Source organism: Artemia sp. Qi Xiang Cuo, chromosome 7, assembly GCF_049724085.1.
Source record: "Artemia sp. Qi Xiang Cuo chromosome 7, ASM4972408v1, whole genome shotgun sequence".
In the NCBI taxonomy this organism is placed as follows: domain Eukaryota; kingdom Metazoa; phylum Arthropoda; class Branchiopoda; order Anostraca; family Artemiidae; genus Artemia; species Artemia sp. Qi Xiang Cuo.
In genome coordinates, this window is record NC_142800.1 from 59,589,008 (window position 1) to 59,601,902 (window position 12,895).

General features: G+C 32.6%; 1 protein-coding gene across 2 annotated transcripts in view; it reads left to right on the top strand.

Annotated features, from left to right (window-relative positions):
• LOC148950510 (UDP-glycosyltransferase UGT5-like) overlaps positions 1 to 12,895 on the top strand; it is a 72,667-nt gene that overhangs the window by 34,950 nt on the left and 24,822 nt on the right. The gene's annotated exons all lie outside the window — the stretch shown is intronic.

The window sequence follows — 12,895 nt, forward strand, 5'->3', positions numbered from 1 at the left end:
ATACGTAACTTACGAAACGAACTTCTATATTCATATATTTTTAATACGTATATTAGGGGGTTCTCCCCCTAGTCAATACCTTGCTCTTTAAGCGAAAGTTCAAATTTTGTTCCAATTCTTTAAAAATTACCGCTTAATCACAAAGGCCGTTAATTAGAATAAATAGCTCTCATGAAATTACTAAAAAATCTCTGGCTTAAAGAGTGAGGTATTGACTAGGGGGTGAACCCAACCATATATGTAATATTTTCTGTTCGTTTAAAGTTTTGATGTTGCTGCTGTTGCAGTTGAAAAACTTTTTTTTTTATATTTAATTTCTGACCTTTTTTTAAATAATGCTGGGAAGTCCGGCGTCCCCTTCATAGCAATGTCCCTTCCCCCATGAAAACTTCCTTCATGGAAAGATCTTCCTACATAAACTCCGACCCCAGGCACGTACGCAGGAATTTGTTTCGGGGGGGACCAATTTGTTTCGGGGGGGGGCCAAATCCTTCAAACATATTATTCTGTGAGAAAAATCAAAAAATTATGGGAAAATAAAAAAAACCGTAGGATTTCGGGGGGCCCGGGCCCGGAGGCCCCCCCTATGTACGTCCCTGCCCGACACCCCCCCCCCCGGCCCCCTTCCCACTACAGGGAAAAATCTCCCCTGAAAACGTCTGTACTGTATACTTCCCAATAACCGATACTATATGTTAACATTGGGTAAAGTTCATAACTTTCAGCCCTCCTCCCGGGAGCTTCAGGGGATTAAGTCATCCTAAAATACATACTTACAATATTTTCGAACATTCTGAAGAAAATGGCTATCTCAAAATTTTCATCAGGTAATTTAGTAAAACAATGGGCATGGGAGGGGGCCCAGTTGCCCTCCATTTTTTTTTGGTCACTTAAAAAGGGCACTAGAACTTTTAATTTCCATTCCAATGAGCCCTCCCACGATATTCTAGGACCACTGGGTCGATACGATCACCCCTGGGGGAAAAAAATAATAAAAATAAACACGCACCCGTGATCTTTCTTCTGGCAAAAAATGCAAAATTCCACATTTTGTAGATAGGAGCTTGAAACCTATACAGTAGGGTTCTCTGATAAGCGGAATATGATGGTGTGATTTTCATTAAGGTTCTATGACTTTTATTGGGTCTTTCCCCCTTTTTCCGAAAATCAGCCAAATTTTCTCAGGCGCGTAACTTTTGATAGGTAAAATTAATTGATAGGATGAAACTTATATATTTGAAATCAAAATTAAAATCTGATTCTTTTGATGTATCTATTGGTATCAAAATTCCGTTTTTTAGAGTTTCGGTTACCATTGAGCCGGGTCGCTCCTTACTTACAGCTCGTTACCACGAACTGTTTGATTGCATAATTTCTTAAACTTTAGAACTGTTTACAAATGACACTACAAGAAGCTTTAAGTAGGAAAAACAACTATATAAAAAAAAATCGTCAATACAGTTTCCGTATATAATTAATACGATTATGTTCCAAGAAATAGTTTTGGATGTTTTGCTTCCATTGAACTGAAGACAGAAATTAACTGAGGACAGAAAATAAGGGGTACTTGCGCATTATATGGGCATTTCTAAAAAGTCAAGTTTGGTTAATGCTAATGAAATAAAATAAAATAGGATGAATATATAATAGTTTAGAAGCAAAATTGGGCTATATATTTGCACATTAGGGGGGGGGGGGATAAAGCATTGCGTATATTAAATACGTAACGTAAAGTAGATACCCCCCCCCCTAAACCCCAAAAAACAGCAGTTTAAATATCGTATACGCAATGAAAGCCACGCTATGCATTCCATTACTTTATAGCGGTGTCTTGAATTAACCCGTCAAAAACGGGTTTTTCGTGACTGGTTTCCTTGTAACTGTCCATATAATGCCCAAGTACCAAATAAGGCTTTCGCTTACAAAGCAAGCATTGTTTGCAGCAGGTGCAAAACTAGTTTGTTTTTTAGGATCGAGAAAAGAAAATAATGCTTTTTGTTACAAAACCTGCTATTTTTTAACACATTTAAACACAGAAAAAAAAGTTTTAAGTGCTTGAAAAGTTCTGACCGCACCTTTAAATTCAAGGTAAATATTTTCGTACGAATCGTATGGTTGTGGCAAAAGCCCTAAAGGGTAGGGGTAGCCTACTTTTCAAAAATTTGTTGTACAGCGTAATGACGATAACTGATAATGATTTTACAATCAATTGATGTTAGTTAATAGTTTAACGCATAATTTATTTTATATTTTAATGGGTGTGAACCTGATGCAGAACTAGTTTAATTTTCCATGAAATCAAGGACAGATAAAAGGACTTTTGGCTGCAAAACAAGAAGTGTTTTGACAAATTTCAAAAGTAGAGAAAAAAACCTACAAGGTTTGTTCAAAGAGCTTGATCCCCTTTTATGGCCTGAACTTTCAACCTTTTCAAAAAGAACTCTAGGGAAGAGAAATAAAGGCTCTCGAATTTATTTCTGAGAACACACATTTCTCGATTATAATATGTACTTTTCACAGGCTTTTGAAGACTCGAGAATTGCGCAGAGACACGAATCAGTTAGAAAAAAAATATTTCTACTAACATTTTAAAGATTCTATTTTTATTTGAAGTGGAACTTAGCTTACTTAGAATCACTGTAATAGAAAACCAAAAATCTTTTGAAAACTACTATCTAATTCACTAGCTCTCATATACAAAAAAAAATTTAGGGGATAAAAACCTCAATTTAAAGAATATTGACAAACATATAAATAATATAAGACAGTTAAACTCTACGAATAATAAAACTTAATTAATAACTAAAGATTTTTTTGTTAATTGATACTGTAGGACAAATGCACAACAAGGAGTAGCTCTAGACTGGGTTCCGGGTGTATTTACATACTGTTTAGTAGTAAAACTAGTGCAAGTGAAGGTTCCAGGTCATACCCATGGCTCTGAGTATTGGAAGCAAAAATACTATATGTAACATTCTTCTTGCCCTCTCGCTCCGGCAATCTTATTATCGGGTGGCATATTAAAGAGTTGTTTTTCTCAAACGTTTTGACCACAGTAGAATGCTAACTTATATTTCTATGGGACGCATAGGAAAACATTTCTACGGGACCTCTACACCTTTTCAAAGAGAGTGAGTATCCCCTCCCAATGTCGTATGGATTCCACGAGACATATAGGAAATACTTTTGCTTAGACATATAGGAACCACTGAAGCATATCAAGTTGATAGACCTACAAAGTTATCAGATATGAATGGTACAAGACTGGGCAGACATATTTTTTTTAAGTTCAATAACCAAATTAAACTTCCGATGGTTAAGAATGCATCATCGGATAATTAAAGAAATGTGAATGATGAAAAGTTTAGAATTGCACCATTTTGCGTAAAAGCTAACTCTAATTGCAAAAAGGGTGTAGCATTTGCGAATTGGACTCTATGAACAATATTAATTTTTGATTGAATAATAGGGATGTGAATGATCCTAATTAGTGAACAGATCGTATGAAGGTGGAGAAAAAAGTGTTAAACTAATTACCAGTTAAGGTAAGCCCGAAGGGCTTGTTAACTCAGGCAATTTGTTATAAATTTGGTAAAACATCACTCTATGAAAATGGTTAACGATGATAGAATGACCTTGTGACTTGACCTAGCTTTACTTCTTCGATGTGTTCTGTATAACACACAAGCGGCGTTTGAACAGTGTTCAATTTAAAAAAAAGTCAATTTAAAGGAGGGTCTAACGTTATACTATACTAAAAATCTGATACTAATAGAGATGTAGATGTCAAGAAAAGAATTTTAATAATGAAATTCAAAACAATCCATAGAAATCCTTACAAATCAAGTAGTGAGGTGTATATGAGTACGAACCGTCAAGGATCATAAGCACCAATGACCCTAACCACCAGGGACCTCAACCCCCCAAAGGTCACCTATCCCCAAACTCCAAATGACCCCTCCCCCCAACTTTTTGGACCACCCCCCCCCCCATTTTCTGTTGAATTTTTTTTTAATTTTTTAACTTTTTTTATTATTTTTTTTACAGTTTTTCTCAACTTTGTTTTACATATCTAAATCATATCAGAAAACTATAATGGCAATTTTGATTTAAATTTGGAAACATATTCTTGTGCATACCCATACTCCTATTGATGAGGACTAATGGTTCTCATTAAATATTTTTTCATGAAAAACAAACTATTTTTTGAACTAAATTTTTTTTGGACTTCGAAATTATTCAACTTTTTGACACTTTTGAGTTAAATGTTAAAACATATTCTTTTGCATACCCATACTCCTATAGATGAGGACTGATGGTACTCATTCAATATTTTTTCATGAAAAACAAACTTTTTTTAACTAAATTTTTTGGACTTCGAAATTATTAAACTTTTTTTTTACATCTCTTAGAGTGACATGAAATATACTTAAAACACTAAAACTTTACATTTAATATTTTACAAACTCGAAATGAGAATGGTATAGATAAGTTCGTCATGACCTTTACTGTTAGAAAAATAATGTCTGTAATAGCACTTTTTTTTATTGGTCTAAATTTTCTTATGCACTTAGAAATTATTCAACTTTTTTTTACGTATCTTAAAATAACGTGGAATGTGCTAATGGCTCTAACAGTTTTACTCTGCTTGCTCGGGGATACGATGTGGCTTTGCCAATGATACTCTATGGCCGGTTATCGACACTACCTAGTTTATTGCATGCATTTAATCAAAATTTTTACACAGTGGAACGATAAACACATAACTAATATCTCTAAAAAGTGAAGATGAAGCATTTTAAGAAAGTGTGTTCACATGATAGTGTTAATGTAGCATTGAATACTGACAAGGAGAAGTATTTAAACTATGAAGTAAGTACAAGTGCTAGCACTATCGGAAACGTATGCGTGCATTGTCATGACAGTAAGGAATTGAATTTCTTTGGAGTAACAAAAAAATTCAATTCTTATGATGGTGGATATGCGATATTAAGATGTCCGGAGATGATTGCACTCAAAGAGAATGCCAACATAAAAATAATAGTTGATGAAGAGGGGCATCTTCTTGCTAGTGCTTGTGGTAACATGTTACCCAGTGTTAAACCATATCGTCAGCTTTCGGGTATTAGTATTCAAATGAAAGGAAAGACGAAAAGGAAGGCCTACTCTTCTACTAATATCATAAACCATATCCTGTTTACGTGCCAGAACTGTTACCTGTGTAAACATAGTATGATAATAGACAGTGCAATTTCCAGAAAAATAAAAAGAGCATTGGCAGAAAATATCACTAAGGAATATAAAGATGAATCAATGAAAAACAAAGTACCAGCAAGAGTTACTGCCGTTGTTCAAACAGTCAATGAACCAAATAATACAAAAGACGAAAAGCATATTGAGCCTGTCGATGAAACACCTGTAAAAATTGTGTATGACTCAAAATGGAATAATGATTATTCTACTGATTACGGACGAAGAGAATACAATAGCTATAGTATCAAGAGAGAACATGGTGAACCATTTTATAGAACAGATTCAAAATATCCAAATATGTTCAGTGATATTAATAATGTATAATAATATATATATTTTTTGTATTAATATTCTACATGACATTATTTCATTAAAAATATGTGATGCATTACATTGTTATGTGTTCATCATTTTTAGAGTATGCTAGCATATCGAACGTTTAGAATGTCTATTAAAACATTGGAGATGTAAGAAAAGGAATTTACATACATAATATATCGAATAGATAAGTTAACATTGAGAAAATCTAAGTATAAGAATAAATAAATTCTCTATCAACATCTATTGACGGATACATGTGATAGCATTAACAGAATCCAAGTATCAGAGTGAATAAATTCTTTTAAATTTTCTTTTGACAGACACGTTTTATAACACTGACATAATTTAAGTATCAAATTGAAAGAATTCTTTATTAACATTCTTTATCGATATCATTTGTCGGGTACGTCGGATAACATTGACAAAATAAATGTATTAGAATGAATAAATTATTTATCATCATCCATTGTCGGATTTGTCATTATGAAAAAATTGTAAGTAAGTAAGTAACAAACTCTTTCTTGAATTCACCTCTTGGATACACAATTCATAAATTATAAATAAAACTGTAATTTCCAGACTTCATTTGCATGCAATAAATACCGAGAGTTTTATGACTCCCCCCCCCCTCAATGAATTCTAAGGGTTTTACGATTCCTCCCCACACTGAATTCAGATGGTTTTAGGACTCATCCCCCTAGCCATAACTCCATTCAACCTTGAACGAAGGTATAAAAGTTTGATGAAGTACTTCTCTACTTAAACACTACATTAATAGCTTCAAAGATGATAGGACTGTATGACACAGAATTTATCGGTTTGAAAAAATGATCTTGTGGTGTTATGTTCGAATGTGCATTTTTATTATTGTCTATGGAACTCGAAGAGTTTGACTGTTATCATTGGATAGTGAACTATAATATGTTTGAGTATGATAAAAGCTTGTGGAGTACTACATTACGTCGTATAAACAGACTGGGATTCTACGATAGAGTGATTAAACCACTTATTAATAGTGGTCAGGAACTGAGAAATCTTCAGGAGGAAGTCAGGGAAATTTGCAGCTTTTTCGGGGCTGAAGCACTCTACGTAAAGGATAATGTAACTACATATAAAGTTTTAATTCAAAAGTATGACCCTAGGATTCCACTTTTCAATCTAGAAGAATTTAAGTGTTCTAAATTTGAAGGGGCTTATCACCATCCTGAAGACGAGGTTAGGTTCTTCGCGCAGTGGATGCCTAAGGACATACCTGATCGCAATAAATGCACTAGACACGGTAAAAAACTATTCTATATCATGGGATCCTCGTTTCTGGATGTTTAAGAGTGAACTTTAAGTACTATTTTTATGTAAATATGTGTTTTAAATATGTGTTATGTAAATATATAAGCTTAAATATCTTTAAGCTTAACCCATCTTTATTCTTTAGAATAGTTCTATTCATTTCATTAAATTATGAATAATTTGTAAGTAAGTAACAATCGCTTTCTTGAATTCACCTCTTGGATACACAATACAGACATTTCATTCAAGAAATTATGACAAAATGCTAAGTAAGTAACAAACTCGTTATTGAATTCGCTGTTTGAATGCAGAGTACAGAAATTTAATATATATTATATATAATTAAATATATATTATTATACATTATTAACATCACTGAACAGCTTTGGACATTTTGAATCTGTTCCAATAAATGGTTCACCGTGTTCTCTCTTGATACTGTAGCTATTGTCTTCTCTTAGTCCGTAATCAGTTAAATAATCATTATTCCATTTTGAGTCATACACAATTTTAACAGGTGTTTTATCGACAAGCTCAATATGCTTTTCGTCTTTGGTATTATTTGGTTCATTGACTGTTTGATCAATGGCAGTAACACTTGCTGGTACTTTGTTTTTCATCGATTCATCTTCATATTCTTTAGTGATATTTTCTGCCAATACCCTTTTTATTTTTCTGGCAATTTCACTGTCTATTATCACACTATTTTTACACAGGTAACAGTTCCGACACGTAGACAAGATATGGTTTATGATATTAGTAGAAGAGTAGGCCTTTTTTTCGTCTTTGCTTTAATTTGAATGCTAATACCCGAAAGCTGACGATATGGTTTAACACTGAGTAACATGTTACCACACGCACTAGCAAGAAGATGCCCCTCTTCATCAACTATTATTTTATGTTGGCATTCTCTTTGAGTGCGATCATCTCTGGAGATTTCAATCTCACATATCCACCGTTAAAGAGTTGATTTTTTTTGGTATTCCAAAGAAATTTAATTCCTTACTGTCATGACAATGCACGCATACGTTTCGGATAGTGCTACCACTTGTACTTATGTCATAGTTTTACTACTTTTCCGTGTCAGCAATCAATGCTTTTATCATGTGAACACACTTTCTTAAAATGCTTCATCTTCAATTTTCGGAGATATTAGTTATGTGTTTATTGTTCCACTGTGTAAAAAATACTGATTTAACGCATGCAATAAACTAGGTAGTGTCGATAACCAGCCATAGAGTACCAGTGGGAAAGCCGCATCGTGTCTCTGAACAATCAGAGATTACAACTGTCAGAGCCATACGCATATTTCATGTCATTTTAAGATACGTTAAAAAAAGTTGAAGAATTTCTAAGTGCATAAAAAAATTTAGTCCAATAAAAAAAGTTCTACTACAAACATTATTTTTCTAATAGTAAAGGTCATGACTAACATATCTATTTTATTCTCATTTTGAGTTTGGAAAATATTAAATGTAAAGTTTTAATGTGTTAAGTATGTTTCATGTCATTCTAAGAGATGTAAAAAAAAGTTGAATAATTCCGAAGTCGAAAAAAATTTAGTTAAAAAAAATAGTTTGTTTTTCATGAAAAAATATTGAATGAGAACCATCAGTCCTCATAAATAGGAGTATGGGTATTCACAAGAATATGTTTTAACATTTAAATCAAAAGTGTAAGAAAGTTGAACAATTTCGAAGTCCAAAAAAAATTTAGTTAACAAAAATAGTTTGATTTTCATGAAAAAATATTGAATGAGAATCATCAGTCCTCATCAATAGGAATATGGGTATACACAAGAATATGTTTTAACAATTAAATCAAAAGTGTCAAAAAGTTGAATAATTTCGAAGTCCAAAAAATTTAGTTAAAAAAAAATAGTTTGTTTTTCATGAAAAACTATTGAATGAGTACCATCAGTCCTCATCAATAGTAGTATCGGTATGCACAAGAATATGTTTTAAAATTTGAATCAAAAGTGTCATTCTATTTTTCTGATATGATTTAAAGATGTAAAAAAAGTTGAAAAAAAAATAAAAAAAAAAGTTTAAAAATAAACTTTAAAAAATTCAAAAAAATGGGGGGGGAGGGGCCAAAAAGTTTGAGGGAGGGGTCCTTTGGAGTTTGGGGATAGAGGACCTTTGGGGGTTGAGGTCCCTGGTGGTTAGGGTCATTGGTGCTTATGATCCTTGACGGTTCGTACTTATATACACCTCACTACTTGATTTGTAAGGATTTCTATGGATTGTTCTGAATTTCATTATTAAAATTCTTTTCTTGACATCTACATATCTATTAGTATCAGCTTTTTAGTATACTATAACGTTAGACCCTATTTTAAATTGACAACACTGTTCAAACTTCACTTGTGTATTATACAGAACACATCGAAGAAGTAAAGCTATGTCAAGTCACAAGGTCATTCTATCATCGTTAACCATTTTCATAAATTGATGTTGTTCCAAATTTATAACAAATTGTCGGAGTTAACATGCCCTTCGGGCTTACCTTAACTGGTAATTAGTTTAACCCTTTTTTCTCCGCCTTCATACGATCCGTTCACTAATTATAATCATTCATATCCCTATTATTCAATCAAAAATTAATATCATTCATAGAGTCCAATTCGCAAATGCTATACCCTTTTTGCAATTAGAGTTAGCTTTTACGCAAAATGGTACAATTTTCAACTTTTCATCATTCACAGTTCTGTAATTATCCCATGATGCATTCTTAACCATCGGAAGTTTAATTTGGCAATTGAACTTAAAAAAAATATGTCTGCCCAGTCTTGTACCATTCATATCTGATAACTTTGTAGGTCTATCAACTTGATATGCTTCAGTGGTTCCTATATGTCTAAGCAAAAGTATTTCCTATATGTCTCGTGGAATCCATACGACATTGGGAGGGGATACTCACTCTCTTTGAAAGGGTGTAGAGGTCCTGTAGAAATGTTTTCCTATATGTCCCATAGAAATATAAGTTAGCATTCTTACTGACCACAGACCCCTCTCGGTTTTCCCCTTTCTAAAAGAGGAAAACCGAAGAGTATGGGTAATTGTAATTGAATTTTTCCATACTCTTTGTGGACAACGTTAATTCTGAAAAGCAAGGAATTTTAAAATGTTCTGAATATAAATGAAATAATAAGTAATAGCTTGTAACGCAAATTTCTTCTCTGAGGCTTGGGCCCGAGGAATTTACTACTCCCTTCTTGAAGGCCTTGAACATAGTCAAAGTCTGAAATTCCAGACCACCTCACATCGAGATGATCCCCCCCCCCCGAAAAAAAAACAGAAGCCTTTCAGAAAATGGTGGCTATAATCCTGACTATCATAAATGTCCAAGAACTAGGGAAACAATCATAAATAGTATGAAAAAAAAATTGTACCAGGACGTGACTAGAAAGTACCAAAATAGAAGATATTCAAAAACTAATATTGAAATAATACAGTAGCAATTATTTTCCCAATTTATTTTACTATCTACATGATAATAGGCCCAATTACAAATACTAAGGATTGACATTTACATTTTTAAAAGACAGGGTTTGACTCCTCCACTGAAATTTATCTCCTCCAGCTGTAAACGAATCGAAACTACAAATATTTCCATTTTCATGCTTTTAAGTTGTAGGTTAAATTTGATACATTAAGCAAATTAAATTTGTATTTATTCACTCAAAATAAGGAATAAATTCCCCATTTGCAGTCATTTGCTCTTTTTTTTAGCAGTTGAAGCATATGTAGACGAGTAGTTAAATGAAAAAAAACAAGTTTTTCCAGCTCAAAATGGAGTAATATTAAAACTCATAACGAACAGAAATTATTCCGTACACGAAGGTGTTGCCCCCTCCTCAATGCCTTGCTTTTCACACTAAAGCTTTTTAGCAATTTTAAAAAAGCTTCTTATTCTAATTAAACAGCCCTTGTGTTTCAGGAGTTGTTCTTAATAAATTGAAACAAACAGTCAAAATTTAGCGTAAAAAGCAAGGTATTGAGTAGGGGGAGCAATTCCTTCATATACGGGATAATTTCTGTTTTCAGTTGAAAAAAGATTTTTTTTATTTGATTTCTGATCATTTTTCAAATAATGCCGTCAAATCAGGCTCCCCCCTTCATGAAAAAATCGCTCCTCTCACGGGAACCTCCTCCTTGGAAAGTTTTTCCTACGTAACCCCCTAACATAAAATTCCCTCCGGACAATTCCATCCTCACTGAAAAATGTTATACGTAAACAATGGTTAAATTTTGTAACTTACAGCCCTTTCCCCAGAAGCTGTGGGGGGTCATAATATCCCCAAAGTCATAGTTATTGAACCTCTTAGCAATTTTGAACAAAATGGCTATTCCAAAATTTTGACTGGAGACTTTGAAGAAGAAAGGGCCGAGGGAAAGGGACTAGCTACCCTCCAATCATTTGGTCACTAAAAAAGGGCACTAGAACTTTTGATTTCCGATCCCCTCCCGATCTTCTAGGATCATTGGTTTGATGCGATCACTCCTGGAAAAAACATTCAAATCCGTGATCTTTATTCTCGCAAAAAATGTAATATTCCATATTTTTGTATATATGAGCTTGAAACTTCTTCAATGGGGTTTTCTAATCTGCTGAGCGTAATTATTTGATTTTCTATAAAATTACTTGATGTTTTTGGGGCGATTCTACCCTTTTTCAAAAATTGAGGAAATTTTCTCAGGCCCATAACGTTTGATGAATAACTTTAAACATAATGGATTATATAAATTTTTAATCAGCATCAAAATTCCATTCTTTTCATGCAGTTAATTCTTTTTTAAACAGTTCATTGCCACGAACTGTTTGAAACAACTTATTGACATTGTATTTAGCAAAGGAGCAGGTGAATCGTTATAATTGTCTTTTTAAAGTTTTTTCTTAAAACAAATTTTATATAAGAATGAAAACCGCATGTAATCTACATATGATTTTTGTCGTATGGCGGAGAGGGAGTGTTCTTTCTTGCTCTGCTTTCCTCAGCTCAGAAGGCACCCCCGCTTCGCTTTTTAAATTGTTTATTGAACTCCGTCTTTTTAGAGGATAGACACTTCAGAAAATCAAACGCCAGTTTACAGTTGAGGCATTCGTCATATTCAAATAATTCTTTTTTTTTTGGAGGAGGAGAGCCATGCGAGATTTTGGTATGAAGAAATACAAACGAGAAATCACGCTTGTCGATAGAATCATAAGCAGCGAAATTGCGTTGCCTAAGTTAAGAACGATGTGGAAACAATGTATATATATATATATATATATATATATATATATATATATATATATATATATATATATATACATATATATATATATATATATATATATATATATATATATATATATATATATATATATATATATATATATATATATATAGTATATATATATATATATATATATATATATATATATATATATATATATATATATATATATATATATATATATATATATATATATATATATATATATATATATATATATATATATATATTGGTTTGTTTAGACCAGGGCACTTCGTATAGAAGGAGTTGTCGCAGAAACTTTGCCTTTAAAACTTGCCCTTTTTAACAGTCAAATGTGATTGCAGGGCTGTTTTTTTTTAGATTGAAAAATATTTTGGAAATTGTAAAAACAGGTAAATCCAACACAGTATCAGCTTTAGGGTGTAAAATATCACAAATAAAATATATTTATTATTCACTTTGTAACCCTAACTTTCAGTTTAAACGTAAATTTCTTATACAAAAAGACTGTAGGATAGGTTTCCAAATTAATTCAAGTTTGTAATATTGATTGGAATTGTTTGAAATAAACAACTAATGAAAGCTTAAACTACGTTGGGGTCAAAATGGGGATATCGACTGTGTGGAGTGCGCTACCTCCAATTTTTCATTTATTATGTTGACGAGCTCGTGAAGAAAAGTTTTACAACGTCTGTTCTTTTTTTGCGGCTTATTTTCATTTTGGGAAATACATAATCAAAATGACAAAGGGTTTCCCAAGTGCAGTTTGT